Source organism: Apodemus sylvaticus, chromosome 5 (assembly GCF_947179515.1).
Source record: "Apodemus sylvaticus chromosome 5, mApoSyl1.1, whole genome shotgun sequence".
Lineage (NCBI taxonomy): Eukaryota > Metazoa > Chordata > Mammalia > Rodentia > Muridae > Apodemus > Apodemus sylvaticus.
The window spans coordinates 159,424,751-159,449,279 of record NC_067476.1 but is presented as its reverse complement, the minus strand read 5'-3'; the positions used below and the strand labels follow the sequence as shown (position 1 = coordinate 159,449,279).

At 49.6% G+C, this 24,529-nt stretch overlaps 1 long non-coding RNA gene across 22 annotated transcripts in view; it reads left to right on the top strand.

Moving 5' to 3' along the window:
* LOC127686332 (uncharacterized) overlaps positions 1 to 24,529 on the top strand; it is an 80,335-nt gene that overhangs the window by 40,911 nt on the left and 14,895 nt on the right. For 17 of the 22 annotated variants that reach the window (XR_007978084.1, XR_007978091.1, XR_007978082.1 and 14 more), the window contains exons 3-6: positions 325 to 505; positions 977 to 1,123; positions 18,844 to 18,961; positions 21,218 to 21,345. This is a non-coding gene — a long non-coding RNA (uncharacterized LOC127686332). Of the gene's footprint in view, positions 1 to 324; positions 506 to 976; positions 1,124 to 1,398; positions 1,517 to 18,843; positions 18,962 to 20,300; positions 20,489 to 20,599; positions 20,693 to 21,217; positions 21,346 to 24,529 lie in introns of all 22 variants that reach the window. The other 5 variants (XR_007978092.1, XR_007978077.1, XR_007978083.1 and 2 more) reach the window with 4 other exon arrangements.

Genomic DNA, 24,529 nt, shown 5'->3' with positions numbered 1-24,529 from the left:
GTCTGGCAGAGAAGCCATTAGCTGTAATGGCTTTTGGACGCTGGCCCAGTGTGCAGACTTCTTGGTCCTTTCTCCATTTGTATATGGCTTGTTATAATAGAGCTGTCATCCTCTCTTCCTTTTATGTTTTATGTTGCTGTGTGGCTTACTAGCTTTTTAAGCCTGTCTGTAGCATAAATACTCTAAATGGGAAATGATTTTTAAACTGCATTTGTCTAATTTTCTTGATGAAGTATTTTAGTAAGAAAAGCTGGAAACCATTAGTATATACCATGTCAGATGCTTGGCTTATTCTTACTGGACCTCTCTGTCCTGTTGCCGTAGAGCCCTCTGCGTGGACTGAGCTGATAGATCCCTCCCGCGTTGCTTTCTTACAAGAAAGCAGGTTGGATTTCTCTGTGGCGGTCTCCCAGTGCGCCATGCCTGTTGTAGCAGCACCTTGAGGAACCAGATCACCAGGCTACCTTAAGATCTCATTAGCAGCTTTCGTCCTGTTGTCTGTGAGGTAAAAGCCTTCATGGAGTTAACTGCCCGAAGGAGGTCTTCGCATCCCATGGGAGAAGCAGGCTGTATTCCTTCCAGTGAAGAAAGTCCTCCCCACCTTTCTATTAGGGACATGGTGAGACACCCCAGTAGACAGAGTATAAAAGCCATGTTCATGGAACTGCAATAACACTTGCCCAGTCCTTGGCATGTCTGTTACCCAAATGAACTCCATCACAGACACCGCCCACCCCAACCATCAGTGCATTAGTGTGGCTCTCAAAGACTTGCAGAGCTGGGGATGCAGTTGAGGGGCAGAGCATTCTAGTAAGTGCAGTGCCCTGTCTTCAGTACTGTGCATGGCAAATAGAGCAGATGCGCCATTGCTGTGAGGCGCGCCCCGCTCACCCGGCCTGGCCACCCTGCCCCCACTGCTCAGCCTGTCCAGTATTTCACCAGTCGTATTTTGTTTGGGTCTCTGTTTCTGATTCAGGCCAGTGGGTGCTGATGCTGACCTCTGAGTCCTGCGGCCTCAGGATGCTGGGTTGTGGGCCTTCCCCATCACAGCTGGCAAGGAATTTGACCTTTCCAAAAGGTTGGCACATTGGATCTACATAAGTTTCCTAAGTCTCTGAAGCTGGTAAGAACTGTTCCTCTCTCCTATCTTAGCTGTGTATTGACAGACGAGCCCAGAATGTTTGTCCTATTGACCCTTCCATCCCAGGTGGGCGGCAGCATCTGTAGCCTCCCGATTCCCTTCATCCCAAATATTTTATATAAACCAGCACTGAGCGGGAATGGGACCTGTCCCTGTCCTGGTCAAGGTGGGACACGTAAGGAGCTCCAGGAGCTGCTTTCTCAGATGCTGAGCGTGGCCCCAGGGCCGGTGATGTCATCTGACCTCCCATGTGACAGCTTTCATCAGCGTGAGCAGCCATGGTAGTCCTCGTGGAGGCGTAATGCTTGGAAGTCTTCAGGAGAAGAGCTTTCCCTCCGCTCCTTGAAAACTCTCAAAATCAGACTGTATAGGAAGGTGGGATACATTCTTTGTTTTCCTTATTTACTGGTTTCTAGGATAATTAGCTGGCATCTCATGCCATCTCAGATGGCCCCCGATGCTCTCTCGTTGGTTGCTATCAGGATGTCTGAGAGCAGCAAGGCTGCAGCATGAACCTGGGCTCTAGTCAGCATGGGTATCGAGTCGTGTTGGCTCTGGCTTGTGGGAGCCGTTATTCTAGACTCTTCCTGACATTTCTAGTAGACTGATAGTTTACCTCCAGCCAGAACTCACTGCTGCTTTAAAGAATCCATGTTCTTTTACTGGGGAAATGATGAGAAACCAGAACATAGGTACCAAGGCAGTCCTGGCTGTAAACTCAATTATTGCATCCAGTGACAAGTTAAAGTCCTCTCAGGGATAAAGGGCACTTACTTTTGGTTCTCCTATTGGCATATATTGTTTTCACCTTGCACAATGTGAGTCTCGTGTGATAATTGACACGTATGTTAATGTTTAACCCCATATCACTGCATATACTTATGTGCATGTGTGTGTGCGTGCATGTGTGTGTGTGTGTGTGTGGTGTGTATGTATGTGGTTCTGTGTGTGTGTGGTGTGTGTTTGTGTGTGGTATGTGCATGCATGGTTGTGTGTATGTGTGCGTGTACATGTGTGTGTGTGTGTGGTGTGTGTATATGTGTGTATGTGTATGCTTTTGTGTGTGTGGTATATGTGTGTGTGTGTGTGTGTGTGTGTGGTGTGCGGTGTGTGCATGTGTGGTTGTGTGTACGTGTACATGTGCATGTGCGTGTGTGTGTGTGTACGTGTACATGTGCGTGTGCATGTGTGTGTGTATATGTGTGTGTGTATGTGTGTGTGTGTTTTGCTGGGTCCCATTCCTGCCTGCTAGACAAGTGCTCTGTAATGAATGAACCACATCCCCCGGCCTTGTCTTACTATGGGTCTGTCTAAGTTGTCTACCTTGGCTTTGAACTTTTGGCCTTCTTGCCTCAGCCTCTTGGCTAGTTGAAAACACAGGCGCACGCCACCAGGACTGACTGGTTCTCCCCTGCTTTGTTGTTGCTTATTTGAGATTGTGTTTTAATTATAACATTTCTCCCTTCCCTCCATCCCTCCAAGCCTTCTCACGTGCCTTTCTTTCTCCACTCTCCTTCAAATTCATGGCCTCTTTTTTCAATCATTTATATATTGCATATATATATATATATATATTCCCAGATATAATCCTTGAGTCCATACTCCTCTGTTTTTTTGAGACAAGGTCTCACCATGTTGCTCAGACTGGCTTTGAACTCTTGAGCTCCAGTGATCCTTCTGCCTCAGGATTCTGAGCAGCTCTGCTCTGCTGTGGCTGGACACAGGCTTATCTTCAAGAGTAGCTCTAACTTTTACATTTTGACTCCAACTCATTTTAAATGTTCACCCTATTCCCAAACTAAAACTTAGTGTATTTGAAGAAGTCTGATTTCTCTTCCTTTTTTCCTTCCTTCCTTCTTCCTTCTTTCCCTCCCTCCCTCTTTCCCTCCTTCCCTTCCTCTGGCTCCCTCTGATCTGGGAGTGCTTCCTCAAGCTTTGCCAGACCTGTTGCTTTCCAGACAGTGCCCTGTGTCTTGCACCTTGTCTTTCTCAGATTTCTGTGCCTCTCCTCCTGCTGCTCTGCCTGTTGTCCTATATGTCATATGTCCTATGCTTGGGACAGTGCTCCCATTCCTACAGTGTCGGCCTCTGGACATAGGGATAGCACACGTGCTCTTGGACACTGGGGAGCCTTCTGGTCTTTTGAATCTTGGACATTGCTGAAGGGATCAGAAGGACTGCTCAGAGGCTAAATGCGCTGATGATGTAGCCTGAAAACCCAAGCTCAGTACTGGGAACCCATATACAGGGCTTGATGCAAAGGAGTGCATCTGTAATTCCAGCATTCCTGCCACACAGTGGGAACTGAGACAGGAGAGTCCAGAGGAACGCAAGAGCTAACTTCCCTAAGTGCAGCCTGGTGGCAGAAACAAGGTTGGAAGAGAGAGCCAGCTCCTGAAATCTTTCACACACATGCCGTGGGATGCTTGCACCCACATACACACACACACACACACACACACACACACACACACACACACACAGAGTGAAGGAAGCCTCTATCCTTTCTGTTTGTATCGGTATATTTCAGAGATGACTTTCTGTGCAGGATGTGAGTGTTTTAATTTTTAATGACACACCATGTTTAGACTTTCAAGAAATTCTAAACATTTAGTTTGTGTTTTTTCTTGATCTGCTGTTCTTAAAAAGGACAGCAGCCATTTTTAACTGTTACCCAATGTGACAGTGTGCAATGGAGCTTTCGGAGAGGGAGAGAGCTGTGGGTTTTCTCTCACAGGAGTCTGATCATAACCTGGGGTGGTTCCTTCCATTCGTTCATTTGCTCTGACAGTTTCTGAGCGCCCATTAGGAGCCGGGCCTGCTGCGTTGTGCCTGGGGAGGAAGACATGAGCAGGACAGATTTCTGCCCTCGGCAAGCTGGTCTGAGGGACACAGCATCCTCCTGCTTCTTCATCATCTGCACCGGCTTTCATTTCTCTGGTGTCCGCGTGCGAGCACTCGCCTTCTCCTCTGTTGGCTGCTCACGCTCTCCTGGTGTGGTCCTAAAAGGAGGACCACAGGCGCAGGCAGAGACTTGACCTTCCCTCGACCTTGGTCACCTATCTTTGTCATAGGTTTTGACCCAAAAGGGTGAGGCACATGTGCTTTGCTCTCCAGTGGAATCTGCCGAGCCTGCTTAGGTGACAGGTCAGTGACTGGGGGGCCTCCCTACTGGCAGGTGTCCCCTCACCACCTGCCGCACCCCAGGTGTCCCACTGCAGCTGGCCCTTAGCCCTCACACCCTGCTCCCGCCTGGCCCTTGAACCCACAGCCACACCGTGTCTGTTCCTACACCTCTGTCCTGCTGCTGTGCTTTCCAACGCCGCCCTCTCAGATCCACTTCACCCTCCTGTCCCTTGGCAGGGCTTCTACCACCCTGGCTCTGCCTCCCTGGCTCTTGCCTGCTGAGCTGGGTCAGTGGGAGTGAGGCCTGTCACGTGCTGACTGACCGACCGACCAGCGATGGGAATTTATGGGCTCCGATCGCGGTTGGACGTGCAGCGCTGTGCGGCCGTCCTTTCCCCTTTGTCCTTTCCCTCATCAGCTGCTTCTCCCATTCTCCTTGCAGTCCCCTGGACCTTCACCCTTCTCATTAGGCCTCTCACCTCGTGTCTTTCGCCAAGCAAGTGACCTTGCCTTTTACATCACGGAGAAAATAGAGGCCTTCAATCTTCATCTCCTATTGCAATGAGCAGAACAGCATCTGATGTAGTCAATTCCCCTGGGCTACGGCCCGGGAACTCTGGAAACCCTTTCCTCTCCCCTCCACATCCAGTCAGTCCCACACCACATCTCCATTGTCTCCATTACAAATGCATAGCCCCACAGACACCCCCTCTCCTCTCCGCTTGCCTTTCCTCCTTCAAACCCAGAGCTATGAGAAAGTTAACTGTACGGAGTAGGTTCCGGGGGGCTGCATCCTCCACTTCACCCCACGCCACCGTTAACCCCACGAGGGCCTGCTCACTGGAGCCAGTCTCTCCCAGTGCCCTTCTCTCCTCTCCTGTCAGCTTCTGCCTCTCCTAACTGGTGCAGGCTTTTTGGAAGAGCATTGTACTGCTGACAGTGCCCAGAGGTCCTTGTTGGTCAGAGTATTAGTAGTGACATGGGTGGGTTTGCCGCAGGCTAGGGTAGGAACCTTGCTCTGCGAGACCCATCAGTCCGTTCATTGGTGGGAGGTCTTGCCAGTGACCTAGTCATACAGGTAAGGAGTGCTGTCTGCATCTCTGGGGTAGTACCTGAACCCGGAGGCGGCGCTCACACAGATGCTCCTTGGGCTGCCCTGGACAGCAGGTCCTGGGCTCCGGGTCTGCTGTGGGCGTTTTCTCTCCGTCCCGCCAGCCTGGTGAGTATGGCACCTGCCAGTCACTCTTGCCTTCTTGCTTCAGATGGCAGGAAACTGGGCCATGGGAAACCAGGCTGTGGCTGGATACCAGACCAGGTGCTCCATGCCTCACCGGTCGGTCAGTCTGTCTGTCTGTCCAGGCTACTCTAGAGTATCCATGAACTTCTTGCCTGTCATCCAATCCAAGTCCTTCGCTGTAGGAACCTTTATGACCTAGCCCAGGACCTGGTACCTGGTTTTCAGTCTCCTCAAGTTCTGTTGAGCTGAGCTGGGCAGCTGGGAAGTCTCCCCCAGCCCTTCTGCCCCGTCTGACCATCCTCTGATGCATTTTACTCCGGCTGCTCTCAGCTGGTGACCTTTCTGTGCCTCAGTTTCCCTCCTCTTTGCTTCCTGGCTTTGACCTCATCTCCTACAGCAGATCTCCTTGAAGGAGGATCTGAGATAGCCACATCCCTGCTCAGCTTGTGAGATGTGACTCCCTCTGCCTGGGCCTGGGCTCCGGGTAGCTGCTCGCCGTGGCGCTGTTAAACTCAGCTAATCGGCTCATTGGAAGATACAGTGCTCTTGTTTTAAAAACAATTTCAATTTTAAAATTATCTTGACAAATTTAATCACTTGAGAGAAGGACCATAAAATAAACACCAGTCTCCTTCTGGTTTATGTAACCAGTGTTTGTGGCTGTGTTTGGCAGTCCCTTGCTTCTGCTGCTGAGGTGACAGCAGTGGTGACAAGTGCCCTGTCCCCCTCCCGCCACAGAGCACCGCCGCCCTTTGCAGTTGACTGTACTGAGTAGATTGTCACAGTCATCCACTTGTGAAACGGGCTTAGTGGGGTGTTAACACCATGCACGGTGCATGGCTGTGCCTGCTGAACTGTGCTCGCTCTGCCTCTGTGTCACAGCCAGCACACCGCCTGTCCAGGTCTCGACTCTTGCATCTGTACCCCCGGCTCCCGCCTGAGCCGGTTCACCCGTCGGCAGCCTCTTTGAGATCTCTGCCTGATCTGTGTTCCAGGGGCCACTGTTGCTACTTCTGGTTTCTGAGATTGGAACTCAATGCCCGCCATTTACTGCTGCTCCATCAGATGATGTGGAGGGAAAATGACCAGATGTGTCCCTTGAGCCTCCCAGGGCCTCGGGCTGGATTATGTATATACCCCTTCTTGTCCTGTGGCCAGGTTGACTTTGGGGACAGCAGGAGCCAGCATCCACTTGGTCATCATGTGTCCTGACTGCTTTTCTCAGCTCTGCATGCTGAGAGGCCTTTTATGCTTTTCCCAGCCCTCCCTGGTAGCTTCCTTATAGTGGTCCCAGGGTGTATGCAAATGGCTATGCTGAAGTTCACTCTGGTTACTGTAGTTGGTCAATTACCTGAGTGATGCAGCACTTCCCTATTAGATTGGGTCATTTTGGGTGACCTCTTCCAGCTTACAACCGTAACCAGTCAGCACATTCAAGCTCTCCGGGCCACTGGTGGGTTAAACGCAGTAACTGCGTTGTTGTTTGCTTGCTTGAGTCATACGAGTCTCACTGTGTGGTCTGGGCTGGTGGAGCTCACAGTGGCCTTGGTGCTCCAGCATCCAAGGTCTTGGAATAATGGACATGACGCCCCTCCCCCTCCCACCTTAACATGCCTTTGACTTACAATGCTTCTACCTCGTGACTTTCCCCAGAGCCATCCCAACTACCGGGGACCTCTGCGTTAGTGTCCAGCCTCACAGGTGAAGAGACTGAAGGTCAGGTAGCAAACCATGGGGCTGGTGTCAAGAACCCTCCGTTGCCACCCTCTGCCCACTTCCTAACACTACCTGTGTCCTCCCGTCCCTCACTGCTGTCCCCTGGGCCTCAGGCAGCTGAGTGTTGGCACACTTCTTTAATTTGTGTTCTGCTTTAGGTGTTCCGAGATCTGCCGCATGGCCCCAGGGAGAGGACAAGTGGGAGGCAGCCTGACCTCCAGGGTGCTGCCACTGGGGCAGGGGGTGGCACAGAAGACAAAGGGACAGGAGAGACCAGAGCCCTGCAGACTGGCCCTGCCAGATGGCTTTCCGGTCTCCTCTGGTTTGGCTGTTGGTAGGATCCACCAGGCAGGATCAGTGGCCACCCTTGGCCACCGCGATCCTCCTAGACAGTGGCTCATCCTCAGTAGGGTCCCCACCTCCCATCCCCTTCTCTTTTCTGTCTGTAGGGCCAGGAGCTCCTCACCCAGGCTTACTCACCTCAGGCCGCCACTCTGATACCACACCGTGATCTTGTCATTTCTGTGTTCTTAACCCTTGGTGGCCCTCAGTGGTAGGTGTGCTGGTACCCAGAGGTCCTCGTGACCTCTGACCCTTCCCAGGCTTGCCTCAGCTCACCCTTAGGGCCTGTCGCATGCAGGTTCCCTTGCTTCTGTTGCTGGAGCTTAAAACGTCCTCAGAGTTCATTTTCATCCCTCTGAGCATGCTCTTCTATAAACTCAGACTCCTTTTCCCTTGTGCTGCTGTATTGGTGTCCTAGGGTCACTGTGACAAAGACCCCAGCAGCACACATCCCCGGGCCTTAGAGCTCGCAGTTCTGCAAGACAGAGGTCCCAGCCAAGTACTTCCGGGAGAACCCACTGTCCCTGACCAGCCTCTGGCAATTGTGCCACTGTGGCTACCACCTCCAAATTCCTTCATACATTCTCTTCTTGTCTTTCTCTTGTCCTAATGCCTCTGGTGACATTTGTGACTACCATGCTGGTCCTGGCTGACAGCAGGGTCCTTAATTACATCGTTAAGTATCCTTTCCTAAAGAAGCTTTTGTGGCCATTCATTCTCCATCACCAAGTCATGATACCATGTAACCCAGTTTCAAAGAGGAAAGGTATATTTGGGCTCTTAGATTCAGAGGTTTTGTGCCACGGCCAGTTGGCTCTGTTGCTTTGGGACCCGTGCAGAGTAGAACATTTTAGCAGGGAGTGTATGTGCAACAGAGCAGCCCAATCCATGAACAAGATCGAACTCTAACATTCATAGCCACATATTCTAGAGATTGACAAAGAGATACCTTTGGAGGGTACCAACTAACTACTGCATGTGGTTGCCTCTGTCTTTGGATATCTGTCTCTGTGTCCCCCGCGACTGTCCAGTCCCTGATGCCCATTCTGTGTCTTTGGTGTCCACCTGTGAGTATCCTGCCATGTCCCCACTGTTCTGTGTGCCTGTCACAGTTAACTGTGAGTGTTCTGACTCCCTCCTGGTGCACCCCATGTGCACCAGGCACTTGGTGTACCCCCTAGGGACTATCATCCATCCAGGCTGGCCCAGACTGTTTCTGTGTGTCAGGGCTTCCTCTTGTCTTTAGCTCCTGTCACATGGCAGCTCCTCAGTCAAGTTGACACCTGACCCATCATAGCAGGACCCAGTCTTGTCCCTGTGCTGGTTAATATTTCTAGGGCATCCACCACCTTCCATGACACAGCCAGCCAGCAGGGCCCTGTTTCCTGCACTCATCTCTCATTGGCCACAGTTCCCTGGGAGCACCAGGGCAGAGTGGTCTTTTGGAAGTACTGTTTTCCTGCGCTCAGGTCAGAAGCCCTAGTGTCCTGCAGCCTTTGTGGCCACAGCCTTGGGGCTTGCCGTCTTGGACCCCCCACGATGGACTGACCACCGTGACAATGTCTGTCACCTCTGGGCCCGTCACAATTCTGTTGTTTTCCTTTCCTGACAGTGAATTTTCTCTATAAAAATGGGAAATGTAGGTGCTTTCACTAAGAGAAGAAATGTTTCTGGCTGCCCCCGGTCCTTTGCTCCTGTGCTGACCCTCGCCACAGTGGCCGAGGCTGAGGCGCATCCTTCTCCTGTAGCATGTTCCCCCGTGTGAGGCTCTTCTAGTCAGCTGAGGTCTTGGGTCTGGTGGGCCAGGTGTTTACAGGAGCAGGAGCTGGTGCTGCCTTTCATTCAGACACCTGCTCCAATGGGCCATTCAGCAAGCCCCAAGAGAATAAAATGTCCTGTCACCTGCTTCCGGCGCTGAGGGTGTGCTGAGGACAACGGGCGACTCAGACATGGGACTGCCCTCCAGCGTCACCCTCTGGAAGTCAGCAGGAGGCTGGGGCTTCCCCAGGCAACGGGGCAGCAGGTAGACCCAGAGGAATATGGAGAGCTGCAGTGGGAGGCCTGTCTCCATCCTGGGAAGGCATCTACCCCGTCTCCTGCTTCACCTTCTACTATTTTCCCTCCAGGTCAGGAAATGCAGCAAGGAAGTGCTTCTGGCCCTTCTGGAGCAAGGCCTAGTTTTCCAGTGTGACATCGAAGGCAAAGTAGACCCCACCCTGCTGGAGTGGACAGAGGCCATGAGCAGAAGGCTTTTTGGGGAGTGGCTTGCACAGCTTGTGGCTAATACAGGACTTGAATTCTCATAAGAGTTGAAGTTGAGCCGGCACCATTCCCTGAGTAGGGTGGTCAGAGCATATTCAGGAATGTTTCATGGGTGACCTTGATCCGTCTTTAGACATGCTCATTCTTGGAGTACTGAGGCTGGAGTAGTCTCAGCCACGTGAGTGCCAGCCACCAGCCACTCAGTGTTCACACTGCTGCTGGTGGGGTTCCCGGTCTCACCGAGAGCTCAGCCTCGGGGTGTGGGCCTTGCGATGGCATAGGAGGCAGTGCTACACAGTACTTAGTCTACAAACCTTCGATGCATCTAATGTGTTTTATAAACACGGCAGACCAGGAGGGGTGTGAGCAGTAAGCGGTCCCTGGTGAGCAGGTGTGCTCGGGATCTGGCCTACCATGTTGGTTTTTCACGGAACATCCAGTGGTATCAGGCTGCATACCATTATTAAGAGACAGTGTAGACAGCCTGGGCTTCCTCCTTCCTCCCTCCATCTTCCTTCCTTTTTCCTTCCTTCCTCCTCCTCCCTCTTCTATCCTCCCTCCTCTCTCCTTCCTCCTTCCTCCCTCCTTCCTCCTCCCTCCATCCTCCCTCCTTCCTCCTTTCTCCCTCCTCCTTCCTCCTTCCTTCCTCCTTCCTCCTCCCTCCTCCCTTCTTCCTTCCTCCTTCCTTTTTCCTCCTCCCTCCACCATCTTCCCTCCTCCCTCCTCCCTCCTCCCTCCTTCCTCCTTGGTAGGTGGTGAGCAGTGCTGGCTCCTGCTATACTTATGCAGAGCCCCAGCCTGGCCTTGCTCCATCTGTTCAGGGACCATCATGCGCCATCTCCTTTCATTTAGTGGCTGCCCCTTCCCTGCCCTGTACAGATGAGGCTTGTGTGCTTGACCCTTCTGCGAATGAGAGTTCAGAGCAGCAGGCTTGGCCCAGCCCTTTAGGAAATAATTTTGCATAAATGGTTTTAACATCCCAAGGCTGGATGCTGAGCACCGGGTGAGCAGATCGCTGGCTTCTTGTTCAGAGAGGAGTGACGTGAGAGGAAGGAGCGATTTCCTCCCCCGAAGTGCAAAGCCGTAAATGCCCGCCATGTAGCTAAAAAATTATATTGCAGTGTCAAACATTGGGCAATTATTCTTCATTTATATGAAAGTTTTTTTTTCAGCTGTGCTTTAAAGGTCTGGATTTTTAAACTAATTTAATTTTTTGCATATTCCATATGTTTATAAGATGAATCAGTCTGAGGAATAATTGATTATTAAAATTCAAATTCTCCAGGGTTCTTTTATAAATTTCAAGTTTCTCTAAAAGAAATTTAATTTACTTTGCAGAATGAACCTGGATAATAGCATTTAGCCCGGGTGTTTGGCAGTTAAGCAGTGAACTTTGCCAAGTAGATGTCCATTTTCATTTAGAAGTCGGTCCTCGGGGTTCCAAGGTCACAGCTGGTGGTCAAGCTCCTTGTCCCTAAAGGCTGCCTACCCAGGAGACCAGTGCCGAAAGCATTCTGCAGGACTTTGATTTTATTTTGTCTCCAAATACCCCATTCTTGTCAGCAGTGTCTGTCCCACTCCCCAGCCATTTGGAATATAAAAAAAGCCTTCCATAATCAATCCCCTCAGGGCATTTGCAGATGAAATTGGGTTCTGGTTTGTGACTTGAAGCCCTATTGTGCACCCCTTCACTCTGTTCTGTCCTTTGTGTCTGGAGGGTTTGCTTGTCTTTCCCTGGGTCCCCACAGGAGAGAGAGGAAGGTATTGTGTTCTTTGGCCTAGCTGTGCTTTGGTCCAGTTCTTCTCCTGGAGCCTGTAACTTAGGGAACCTGACCACCAAGAGCTTAGGGGCCGTTGCATTTTCAGCTGGGAAGGGACAGTGTACACAGTGTGCAGGTGCTTTTGTTACTGTAGCCTGGGCCAGGAGGAAAGGCCCACATATGTGCTGTGGAGCCAGCTCCCCAGGGAGAATGTTGTCTGGTGATGCCCCAGACCTCTGTGGTAAATGCTCAGGAAGCCATTGGCTTAGAGATGATGGAAGCAGGCTGGGCTGGCTGGGCAGCGCCTTCTGCTCTCTGGGTTTTCTGTGTACCCCGTGTTTGAATATTGGCACATCTGTATATATGTAAGCACATGCCAACTCAGAAGGAGGCTGCTCTGCGGGAAAGGACCTGTCACATGGGTAACACACACATCTGTCTTTTCCTCAGCTTTTGTTCTCATTGGGAATCGTAATCAGTCAATTCTGAGACAGCAGTTTAGGTGCTTGCGTGATTGGGACCATTAGCTAGCCCGCTGTGCCAGTTAGACCACGCAGCCTTCCTGGGGCACGAGGGCTCAGTTCTTGGCTAATCACCTGTGCACACACAGTGCTGTGTTCACATCTTTCCTGACCCCTGATCACTATTGGAGACACCCTCCTCTCTGTGATCACAGGCTACAGCCTGCCCATCTCCCTTCACTTAGCAGCTGAGTTATGAAGTCCCATTTACCTGTCCCTTGAAGAGGCAAGCTCTGACCTGGGGTCACTGCGGCCTTGTGCCGTCAGCATCCAGCACAAGGCCAAGCCCAGAGTCAGTGCTGAATAAATGTTAGTTGTCGGATGAATGGATTGGTAAAAACTGCGAGAGCTGTATCTTGTAATTATATCTAGACAGGATAAACAGGCCACTGGAGACCAATTATAATTCCTCTTGCTTGCCGGGAGGCCATTAGCATTCTGCGATTATAACTAATTGTCAGAAGCCTGGTTTTCTCTCAACACGTTTTCACAGTAAGGCTTCCTCATTTTTTTTTTTTTTTTGTCGTCATCCCTATCTTGAGCTCATTTTTGTTTGTACATTTATTTAGGAAGAATGCTGTGGTTATAGGCTGTAAGGATAGTTGGCTCCGAGCAACTCACTGAACATCGTCATTCCACACGTGTGGTTCCCAGGGCTGCTGGGATGTCACGTCTCGTCACTGTGTGCTGCCGTCTAATGACTCTGGATTTGTCCTATATGGTGTAGTAATAAGGTCATGTGGGTGTGGTGGTCAGGATGACTGGAAGGAGATACAGGAGCTCTTTAGTTGCCCGTTGCCCTGGATACAGAGGTCTCACATCCTCATTTATTGTGGCTGTCGCTGAACAGCTCTGCTAAGCATTACATCAGAAGCATGTGTCCTTAGAGTCTGAAGACAGCCTTTTCCTTATTTGTGTTCTGGGCTTGGATTACCCTTCCCTCACCCCAGTTAGTTGTGTGTGTGTGTGTGTGGTGTGTGTGTGTGTGTGTGTGTGTCCCCATCCCGCTTCTCTTGTCTGTGTACAAATTCTCAACAGAAGATGGCTATATTACCCACCCAGAATTCTTTACTGTACTGTGACAGTGCTGTATCCCTGAGAAAGACAGAGCTTGGAGAGAAAAGGCTGCCCTCCCTCCCTCCCTCTCTCTCTTCCTTCCTCCCTTCATAACCTCTACTTTTTCTTGTTTACTTATTTTGGGGTATTCTTTCTAAAAATGCGGAGGTAGCTTCCCCTCCCCCCCCCACAGGGTTTCTCTGCATAACAGAATGCTGGCTGTCCTGGAACTTGCTTTGTAGAGCATGCTAGTCTTGAACTCGCAGAGATCTGCCTGCCTCTGCCCTCACAGTGATAGGACTAAGGGTGTGCATCACCAGACCCAGCAGGAGGTAGCTCATTTTTTATTTTTTATTTTTTATTTTTTGAACTTTAAGAGTTAGAAGAATGTGGACATGAGCTCCTGTCAGTGTGCTCTCCCTCCCCTTCTCTAGGAGTGTGTCACTTTGGTTTGTGTCATCCTTTCTTCTTTGTTCACACACACATGCATATGTATATAAAGCATGTATGTATACATATGTGTGTAAAGCATCTGTGTGTACATGTGCACATGTGTGTACATGTGTACATATGTGTGTGCATGTGTGTCTCTACACACACACACACATGAGCCATTTGAGACTGACTTGGAGACATGGTCATTTGGCATTGCCCAGTACCATGGTGCTGTCAGTCTCTCTGGGCTCCGAGTCCTCCTGTCTTTAGAGTTCTGATCGTAACTGGTTCCTGAGTCTTTGGATTTTGTCACTCAGGAGGTCTTGACACTGTCTAGGCCAGTTCCTTTGTAGAATGTCTTCCATCTTGGAACTGCTTGGTGTTTCCTCAGGCCTCATGTTAGCCTCTGTTTCTCTGACAGGACTGTTGTAGATATGACATGCATCTCAGCAGGAAGCTCAGGCCCAAACGCTGTGATGCCCATTGAGATGGAGTGAGAGATGGTGTCTCCCTTCTGGAGTCAGGAGAGTGCCTTCCTCCTCCAGCTCACCCCACTGCTCTGTTTTCCATCTAACTGGTATTTGTGAACTGGCCCTTCAGAGAGGCTTTGTGTAAGATTGTGTGGTCCTTTTGTCCTCTTAAATTCTTGTTAGTTCACCAGTTAGACCTGTGGCTCTGGAGTCTTCTTTGTGACATGACATGGTTTGGTAAGAAGATAAGGACTTAATTTTTTTTTTTGTTTGTTCTTCTGTACCATTAGGTAAGCTGGATATGTAAGAAAGCTGACTGACTTCATCTCCGGCGGGAGGTGTAGCCGTGTTTGCTCATCCCGTCACCATGGGACAGAGCTGTATGGAGCATTGCTGGTGGCTGATTTGTGCTGTGGTTCTCAGTTCAGCTTGAGAGTTTCTGCCTTGCTTTCTACCTTCTCCTTCATCCTGCTTCCTAGAGTTCAGCTTATGTGGATTGCTCTAACTTGGTAAAAAAAGGAAACATCGCTCTTTAACCCCGTCTTTTTCTGCTGTGTTTAAAGTAGCAGCTTCAGTGTTTATGTCCTTCTAATTTATTAACCTTTGTCATCAAGAAGAACTCATTGTGTTTAAAATTTTCTCCTTTCATGAGTCTGTAATTGAGTCTCTTCTCTCTAGACTCATGGTTTATGTCTGTTAATTGGCATACTTAATCTGGTTTGTTTAATATAGTTGTTGACATCTTTGGATTTACTTCCACCCTCTTGCTGTTTTTTGTATTTCTTAATCAGTTTTTGTTCTTCTGTTAAATTCTTTCTTTGTGTATAGGAGTAACTGAATGCATTTTAGGATTTTAATTTTAGGATTTAGACATATTCTTTTAAACCACATGATCATCTCATTAGATGCTGAAAGGCATTTGACAAAATACAGCACCCTTTCATGTTAAAAGTCTTGGAAAGATCAGGAATTCAAGGCTCATATCTAAACATAATAAAAAGCAATGTACAGCAAACCAACATCCAATATCAAGTTAAATGGAAAGAAACTTGAAGCAATCCCACTAAATTCAAGGACTAGACAAGGATACCCACTCTCTTCCTATCTATTCAATATAGTACTCGAAGTTCTACCCAAAGCAATTAGACAACAAAAGGAGGCCAAAGGGATGCAAATGGGAAAGGAAGAAGATATCACTGTTTGCAGATGATATGATAGTATACATGAGTGACCCCCAAAATTCCACCAGAAAACTCATGAAGCTGATCACTTCAGCAAAGTGACTGGATATAAAATTAACTCAAACAAATCAGTAGCCTTCCTCTGCTCAAAAGATAAATGGGCTGAGAAAGGAATTAGGGAAATGACACCCTTCACAACAGTCACAAGTAATATAAAGTATCTTGGTGTAATTCTAACCAAGCAAGTGAAAGATCTGTATGACAAGAACTTCAAGTTTCTGAAGAAAGAAATCAAAGAAGACCTCAGAAGATGGAAAGATCTCCTATGCTCATGGACTGGCAGGATTAACATAATACAAAAGGCCATCTTACTAAAATCAATCTGCAGATTCAATGCAATCCCCATTAAAATTCCAACTTAATTCTTCACAGAGATAGAAAGAACATTTCTTAAATAAATCTGAAATAACAACAACAACAACAAAAAACCAGGATAGTGAAAACAATTCTCAACAATAAGAGAACTGGGGGAATCACCATCCCTGACCTCAAGCTGTACTACAGAGCAATAGTAATTTGAAAAAAAAAAAAAAAAAAGCACAGCATTTGGTACAGAGACAGACAGGTTGATCACTGAAATAGAATTGAAGACTCAGAATTAAACCCATACCCCTATGGTTACCTGATCTTTGACAAAGAAGCCAAAACCATCCAGTGGAGAAAAGACATCATATTCAACAAATGGTGCTAGCTCAAGTGTCAGTCAGCTTGTAGAAGAATGCAAACTGACCCATTCTTATCTCCTTGTACAAAGCTCAAGTCCAAATGGATCAAGGACCACATCGGCACAGGGGAAAACTTCCTGGACAGATTTAGACTTTTATTTTATTATTTTATTATTTTATTTACTTATTTATTTATCTATTTGGTTTTTTTCAAGACGGAGTTTCTCTGTGTAGCCCTAGCTGTCCTGGAACTCACTCTGTAGACCAGGCTGGCCTCGAACACAGAAATCTGCCTGCCTCTGCCTCCCAAGTGCTGGGATTAAAGGCGTGCACTATCACTGCCTGGCAGATTTAGACATTTTAATATCTTTGTCAGCATAGTCTCCGTCACCTGCTCTCACCCTTTGTGCTGTTATTTTCATATATTACATTATTAACCAAAAAAGTATAGTTTTATAATCTTTTAAAACACTATATTCTGAAAAATTACTAAGAGAAAGATATAGATAGCATTTCATATGCTCAATTTACCATTTCTGATGACTCCCCTTTCTGTCATTTTTCTTTCCATATAAAGGACTTCCTTCGAGGCTTCCTGCAGTTCTGGTCTTAAAGAGTACTGTGCTTCAATTTTATGCTAGTTGTGCTGGGTATAGAATTGTGGGTATACAGGTTTGTTCCTTTTGCCTTGTAGACTGTTAAAACAATTTTATTGCTATTGGGTCTCCTGTTTTCTCTGAATTTGCTTTTTTTCAAGACAGAGTTTCTCTGTGTAAGCTTAGCTGTCCTGGAACTCACTCTGTAGACCAGGCTGGCCTCAAACACAGAAATCTGCCTGCCTCTGCCTCCCAAGTGCTGGGATTAAAGGTGTGCACCTCCACTGCCTGGCAGATTTAGACATTTTAATATCTTTGCTTCTTATGCTTTTATAGACAAAGTATCTTCCCCAGCCCCAAGCTTTCCTCCTCCCTTTCCTTCCTTTCCCCCTCCCTCTTCTCTTTCTCTTCCTCTTCTTCTTTTTCTTCTTCTCTTTTCTCTCTGGGTCCTAACAATGTTTATCCTACTCTGTATTCATTGAACACCTAGATTTTACTGGATTTGTGGAGTTAGGGGCTTCTGTTCCTCACACAGACCTTCCTTTGTCTTTCTTCTAGGAGTCAGGACTTTTAAGATCTACTTTAATCCTTGGTTTTAGCCTATAGGTCTCTGTCCCTTTGCTGTTCAGATCTGGCCATTGTTGTGTGTCCTAAGTTGGGAGACACTGCCTCAGGTGACTCTAGTTGTAGCCTTCCCTGCACTTCCAGCTCCTCAGTAGATTTTTTTTTACTTTGCTGGTTGTACTTTGAAGCGCTAAGGTTTTGGTGTTGATCTGCCATGCTGTCTGCAGTTTCGGGGCTTGGTGATACAGCGTGTCCCCAGATCCGAGTGTGATTGTGTCTATAGCAGCATGTGAGGCTTGCTGTCCTGGAGGCTCCAGTTGGCTTCCCTTGCTGTTCATCCCAGGTTGCCCCCTGCTCTCGGCCCCTTGCCCCTCGACACCTGTGTGCTGGGTTCGATAAGACATTGAAGGTTTTACATGATTTATTGGGAAAACTACACCAGGTTACAACGCTAACATAATTTTGTCCCAGCAGTTAGTTATCATGAGCTAACCCCCGACACAGAACAGTTTCCTTTGTGAGCCAGGGTTAAGACTGCTGCTCCATGAGTCCCATCTCTACTGACTCCTCTGCAATCTTGCACATGTAATCTCCACACATGTAACTTGTGGTTCACTGAGGATTTGAGCAGATCTTAGAGATGCCTGCCTTACTTGAGAACCTGCCCTTTGCAGTTCAGGCTTGTCCCTTGTTTGAGGTGACCTCACCCTGAAGGTCCTGCTGGCCTTGAACTCACTTGCTACCTCATAATCCCCCTGCTTCAGCCTCTTGAGTGCCAGAATCAAAGATCTTTATCTTTATTTTCTTTTTTCTTTTTTATTGAATATCATCTTCATTTACATTGCCAATGGTAAAACCTTTCCCCCCTCCCCAAAGACTCCCAACCCCTCCTCCCACCCCCTGCCTCCATGTGTATGCCCCTCCATCCAACCTACTCCCACCTCCCCCCCTCAATTTCCCTTTGTTGGGGCCTTAAAAACAGCTACATATCCAGTCTCTGCCTTCTGTTTGCCCTGCACTTCTTTCAAGTGACTGGCTGTAAAGTTTGTTAAACTTCTGCAGGCCAGTCATCCAGCGAAGCTAGTGGAGGGCTCCATGTCCCCTGCCCAGGCAGAGTGCACCAAGAGCAGCTCAGAAGGAAACATTGATTCGCTTCCTTATTTGTGCTTTTCCGGAGGTTGTCCTCTGCCATAGCAGGGAAGCTGAGGCAGAATGGCTGGCATCACGGAGGGCAGGAGACCAGGGCCAGCCCCAGCTCCAGGCTGCCCCACTTTCCATAATTCCACCACCCAGGAGTAGATTAAAGCACTTCCAGCCGGGGTGGGAGCTGCTGTCTAGAGACGCCTCATGTCCAGAGTTGTGCCACCTTCCCTGTTGTGCCATTCCTCAGTCCAGTTACCTCAAGGCCGCTGTTTCAGTGCTGGCTGCCTCACCTGGAAACTGAGCAAAGGAAAAACCCTCATGGAGGTAAAATGAGCCAAGTGTGGCCAGCTGTGGGCTCATAGCATTGGTCCGGCAGTTGCCAGTGGGGCTACAGGGGAACTCATATCTGGGTAAAGTTAGGGTAACTCTGTTGATTATCTAACTTGACAGAACTTAAAAGGTGCCGTGCATTTTCCTTCCTGAGTATTTGCGGACTAACTTGAATGCTCGATTTTTGAGGGTTGTCTTTCAGTCCATGTGACGGAGGTGCTTCTCTTGTTCCATACAGATAATCTGCAGCATGATGTCCGTGCTGACCGAGAGCACAGGGGAGCGCCTGCCTACTGCTGCCTTGATTCTGTGAACTGTGTTGTGACTGGAAACTCCCAAGTTCGGAAGGTTCAAATGTAAGACACTAAAACCTCTTTTTAAGCCTGCCCCTCTAGAGTTTCTGTCTACTCTTGGAGGGAATGTGGATGGCAGTAGACAGAAGTCTGCACACTCTCAGGGTCTTGATGGTTGGGATGATTTCCTCCAGAACCCTCTTCTCCTTGCTGCACCCCCACCTTCATCCTGGCCCCTCTTGTACCTACTCTTGTGAGTCTGGCTGTAGCAGCAATGATTGTAAGCAGAGATGCCTCAGCCTCTGCCTCGCTCTTCAGGCCTTGTAGCATGTGGTCAGGACTTGGGTCGCATTTACCATGCAGAGAAGCAAACGGGCTCTGCCTCATCGCTAACCAAATGCATTATGTATCCAGATCAATTAGGAGCCAGGAAACCGTAGAAGTGGGTGGGCGCCCTCTTGGAAATCCCCTGATTTCCATGCAGCAGACACCTAGGATGGTGCTGTGTGGGCGATGGGCCTAGTCCAGGCGTGTTAGCTGTCTGACTAGAGGGATAATTGCTCTCAGGGATCCTGCTTGTTAGGTTGTACAATGTGTTAGGATAAAAAGAAGGACAAAGAAATGGTGGTGTGCCTCTGCCTCTCACAGGTGTGTGCCACACAATTTGGCAATGTTTGTCATCCTGTCTGTTGGGCCAGAATCCACTGGGAAATTTTTGGTATATGAAATTTTGCCAGTTGGTTGCTATGGCACTTCCTGGTATACTGCCTCCCACCACTGCATCTGAGCTCTTCTTTGCCCTAAAACCTGCGCACACTAGGCGTATTTTTCTTGCTTTAGGGGTTAAAGTCCAGAAGCTCACCGTCATTTAAGTCCCCTCACAAATGTCTTTTCTGCCATGCCTACAGTTACCCCGCATCTGCTCTGGTCTGTGCTGGTCTGGGGGGCCCAGCTCTGGCTGTGCAGCTCAGCTGGGAGGCCTATAGTTTTCAAAGTTCCCATGACTGATGTTGCAGGCTGGACTTGCGCTCCTCTGAGGGAGTGGCTCCTCTCAACTACATCCTACCTGCGTGGCAGGGCCCTCACACTCCGTCAGACTGGAGCACTCTGCCCTTCTTGCCTGGCCCAGACTCACCTGCCCGCCCACAGTAGAATATCTCTTTTATCTTTGATCACCCCATGTAGCCTTTTGTGTAAAAGACCTGGGGAAGGTTTCACAGATGGGTTCTTCAAGGGCAGGACCCCACTGTGCTCATGTCTGCCTGGGCACCTTCTGGCCTCACAGACTGCACCTCCCTATAATGCTCTAGCTGTGTGGTTGGAATTTTACCTCAAAGAGGACCATCTCTAAACTGGATTTTAAATTTCAGTTCATAAGCACATTTTTTTTCTTTTATTTAAGGTGTCAGCCATGTCAACAGCTCCGCTGTAGCCCAGGCCTGGCTCACCATGGGCTTCCACTCTGAGCCACTGGGCACACCACCAGCCTGTGTCCCTACTGAGGGCATCCGTGGCCCTGTGGGTGGCTCGTCTCACTGTGGGTCACACTCCCCTTGGTAAAACATTTTATGCCAAGTGTTTTATGTTAAGGTAATAAAATCAACGTCCTTTAAAGGATAACATGTAAAAGATATACTCGCCATCTTCATGTAGATATAAATGAGCATATGTCAAAATTATAGTGAACTCATTTGCTCATAGAGCAACCAGAAAACTCTAAGAGCCAAGCATGCCCGACAGCTGCACAGCGCAGGCCCAGCGTGGAGCCCGAGTGGCTTACGGAGGACCACACAGGTGCGCCTTCCTCTGGATCCGCTCTGCCCTGGTGTCTGCGGGCAGGGCTCACTCCCATTCTGCTCTGGGCAGCAGAGGCTTGCAGTCCTCCCCTCTCAGCCTCCTGGTGGGAGTTGGCTGTGAGTGCCACGCCTACCCTGCCTTGTTAGCTCACTCTCCACCAAGCTGCTCGAAGGAGGGAGGGTCACTCACGGCTAGGTGATGTGCTGTTCAGACTCTTGACTTGTGAGGAAAGGAGCTTTGGCCTTTCTCTGGAGCGTTATCTCCACTATCTTCTTAACTTTAACCAAATCACTTATCAGAGTTGGGTGGTGAGTGACCCATGCTTTCGTTCCCTCTGTGACTCCTCAGAAGGCCCTGTGCTGCTGTTATGTTGTTGCCACTTGTGTAAGTCCTCTTCCCCCTTCCATGGCTCCGCATTCATCCGCTGTTGGGACTGGGACACTCCATAGGGCGCTTTGAACTTAGTAGGTCCACTTTGTTTGCTCGTTTGTTTATTGTTATTGTTGTTGCTATTTTTTATAGATAACGTGGGCACGTGGAAAGTGTGTGCAGAGTGCTTCAGGCCATGTCCCCACCACCCCACCCTACCCCGGCGCTGCAGGGTCCAGCTCCCGCCTCTCCTCATCAGACTCATCAGTGACCCCTCGCAGGTGAGTGCTCACGCAGCTAACAGCTGCACTGGCCTCCACAGGGTCACGTGCTCCATCCAGCTCACCGGCTTCCCAGTGTCCATCCTGACTTCTGGCTTGTTCCTTTCCCTCCCTCCGCCATCGGTGTGCATAGTAAGCTCTAGACACCACCGTGAGATCACAACCCGGGCAACCAAAGTCTCAGGAGCTTTGAGGCAGAGGCTAAGAAAGAAGGAGGTACACATCCTGGAGGGCAGAGCTGAGGAGAAGGCTGAGCACTGGCTGCGCCTGCTTTCCTGTACTGCCACAGACATGCCGAGGACTGCCTGTAAGGTCTCCTGGGGACCTACTTCATGAAGACTAGTGTCACATGGAACTCACACTCTAGAAACACGGAGACTCTCGTGTGGGGTCTGTGCCTCTGTTGATAATGTGGCTATTGGGAATGTCCAGGAAGTAGCAAACCTGAGTAGATGCCATGGGCCGGCGGGCGGGTGGGGTCACACCCATTCCCTACTGCAGGTCAATGGTGCATGCCCTGCCCAGATGTGCCTGCCAGGCGGCCTTCCAGTCACTCTGCCCCTTTAGCCACCTTGGCAAACCCTTGTCGTGCCAGGCTGCTCTGCCCATTCTGGAGGACGGCACCCTGAACATCAGGCCACCCAGCCAAGAAGTGGAGTCTAACTTGGCCTCTGGCTCACCCAGGCCCAGCCAGGACGCTTGGCACTGCCAGCCCGCACCCCCACCCCCACCCCCACCCCCGAGCATCCGCCTCGAATCCCAGCAGCTATCTCATCTCCAGCTTTAGTGATAGTGACCTTCTGGGCAAGATGGAATATTAGAGCTTTAATTATGTAAAGAAGCAAAAAGTAATTGCAATAACGATTTCGAAACATGACTGCCGGGTTATAAATAATGAAGCTACCATGTCTCCTCAGTTTAGATAAAATATTCATTGAGGGTGGTGATTAAATAACCTGTAAAGAAAATTGTCTCTTTCTCCTTGATTAATGAAGTTCTTCAGAGAATTTACACAGGAAAAAAGGTGAAGTCGCCCAGATGTACGTTTGTGACACAGGACACTGTGTGTATGCAAAGGCCTGTCTCTGTGTGCCGCGGTGACCCTCAGGTCCTTTCTAGTGTGGTGTTTGATCTTGTATCTGTCATGCCTGCCCTCTGCCTCAGTGCTGCACAGGAGGGGGCACTGTGTGGGCAGTTGACACATGTGAGTACAGATCTTCCTCATCCTCTTCAGAGCTCACAGGCTTGTGCAGGTGACAGTCCTGGAGGCCAGCACACAGTCAGCTCTTCCTCAGTCTTGGGCTTTTGTTCCAGAATCTGCTCCCTGCTGGGGTAATGATGAATATGCAGGGAGGCCTCTGAGCCATGGGTGCAACACCCGGCTGAAGCTGTATGTTTGCAGTCTGTGACACGCTGGTGCTCTTCCAGGAAAGAGTCGGCTGAGGAACTGCTCTCACTCCTTCCCGCGTGCGCCCCGTGGTGGGGGCTTGCTTCCCCCCTTTACCCTAGCTCTAGAGGACCTGTGCACACAGAGCCAGGCGTACTTCTGGAAGGAACTTGAGCTGAGACCACCAGCTCACCCCACAGACGCAACAGAGAACCATCTAGGGGGCTGTCCTAAACCATGGGAGTCTCTCCAAGCGCCAGGCCCTTCCCAGAGCTCCGATGTCAGCGGCTGCCACCACAACAGTTACCCTGAAACAGGTCCAGAGACTTCTGAGGGCATTTTGGTACTTTCCTGTATTGGTAGCCTCCTCTGCCTGAGATTAGCAAAGATGTGGACGTGCTTTAGAGTGAGCCTGGGCCACGCTGGGCCACGCTGAGGTGGCATGTGACAGTTATGTGGCCAGGAGCGAGATGCAGAATGTCCTTCAGAATTGGCAGGGGCATCTGCTGCATGGCCCAGATGTTGAGGGTAAAGGCAGGATGTCTGTGTGTTGTGCATGATGTCTGTGTGTCCTGCATGGCACAGGCCTGCTTCCTTGCGCATGTGCTCCTGTGTGTCCATGTGGTCAGTTACATGTATGAACCGGGGTATGTTTAGCACAGTTTGGCATCTCTAGGCAGCGCCTATTTGATGCCTGGCTTCCTTGTTCCAGACGGCATGTGCGCAGCCTGGAGGGACCACCAACAGAGCAGGGGACAGAGCCTGGGAACATCTGTGCTGATGGAGAGCTTGTTAGCTCCAGAGACAGTGACATCATTTCCCAAGTTATGTGTCCTTTCTGGCCACGAGCATCTCAGGCGGCCTTCCTGTCAGAATCCATAAGCTTAGGTCTTCGCTAAGTCTTAAGGTTTCTTTCCTAAGCAGACAGGAAAAGCACGACCTCTTTGAGGTGTTTTTCATTCCTGATTAACACTCCCACCAAGTGTGGGTGGGTTCTGGGAGCGAGTCTCCTAATCCCATTGTTGGGTACCCCAGTTAGTTAGCCCTCAGCAGCTCTCTGAGCTGTGCTTGGGTTTCTGTCACGTGAGAGAAATTAGAAAAATCACCCTGGCTGCTGTTGCTGGGTGAAGGCCTGTGATGCTCTGAGGAAAGGAGATGTGAGGACCCCATTCGCCCCATGATTAGTCTTTGTCTGCCAATCTCTGAGTAAAGGAACCCGTGACTGCCGAAGGGATGCACAAGTGGTCCACGACTACAGACGGCGGGCAGAGGGCTTGGGTGGGATGCCGCTGCCACAGCTGCTCGGTTCCCGTGTAAGAGCTGGTCAAGGCTGGCCGGCAGTGACCCTCGGAGTGTGGTAGAAGGGCGCGTGTAGGCAACTCTACCCAGGATGTGCTGAGGACTGAGCAGGGTGTCCAGAAGAGGCACTGGGCAGGGAGCTGCTCATTTCTGGCTGTAGAGAAAATATCAGGGGACCCTCAGCCTGCAGGTCTAGGGCTGGACTGCAGAGGTTCAGTCCTGTGCCTGGGAAGCCATTGTTTGCACTATTCTGCACATATTTACATAGCTAATTTCTCACTAAGAAAGGACTGTTAGCTTTTCTCAGATCTCAAAGGGGTCACTAACCCCTAGAGATTCAGAAACAAATGACACATTTCACATTCTGGCTGTTGCAGAGGGCCTGGTGTGCTGTACTTGGGTGGTAAGACTTATCCCAGCACAGTGGGGAGCCAGCTCAAGCTCTGAGCATTGGAGAGAATATTTGTATTGTAGGAACACATGCAGGGGTGGGGGTAG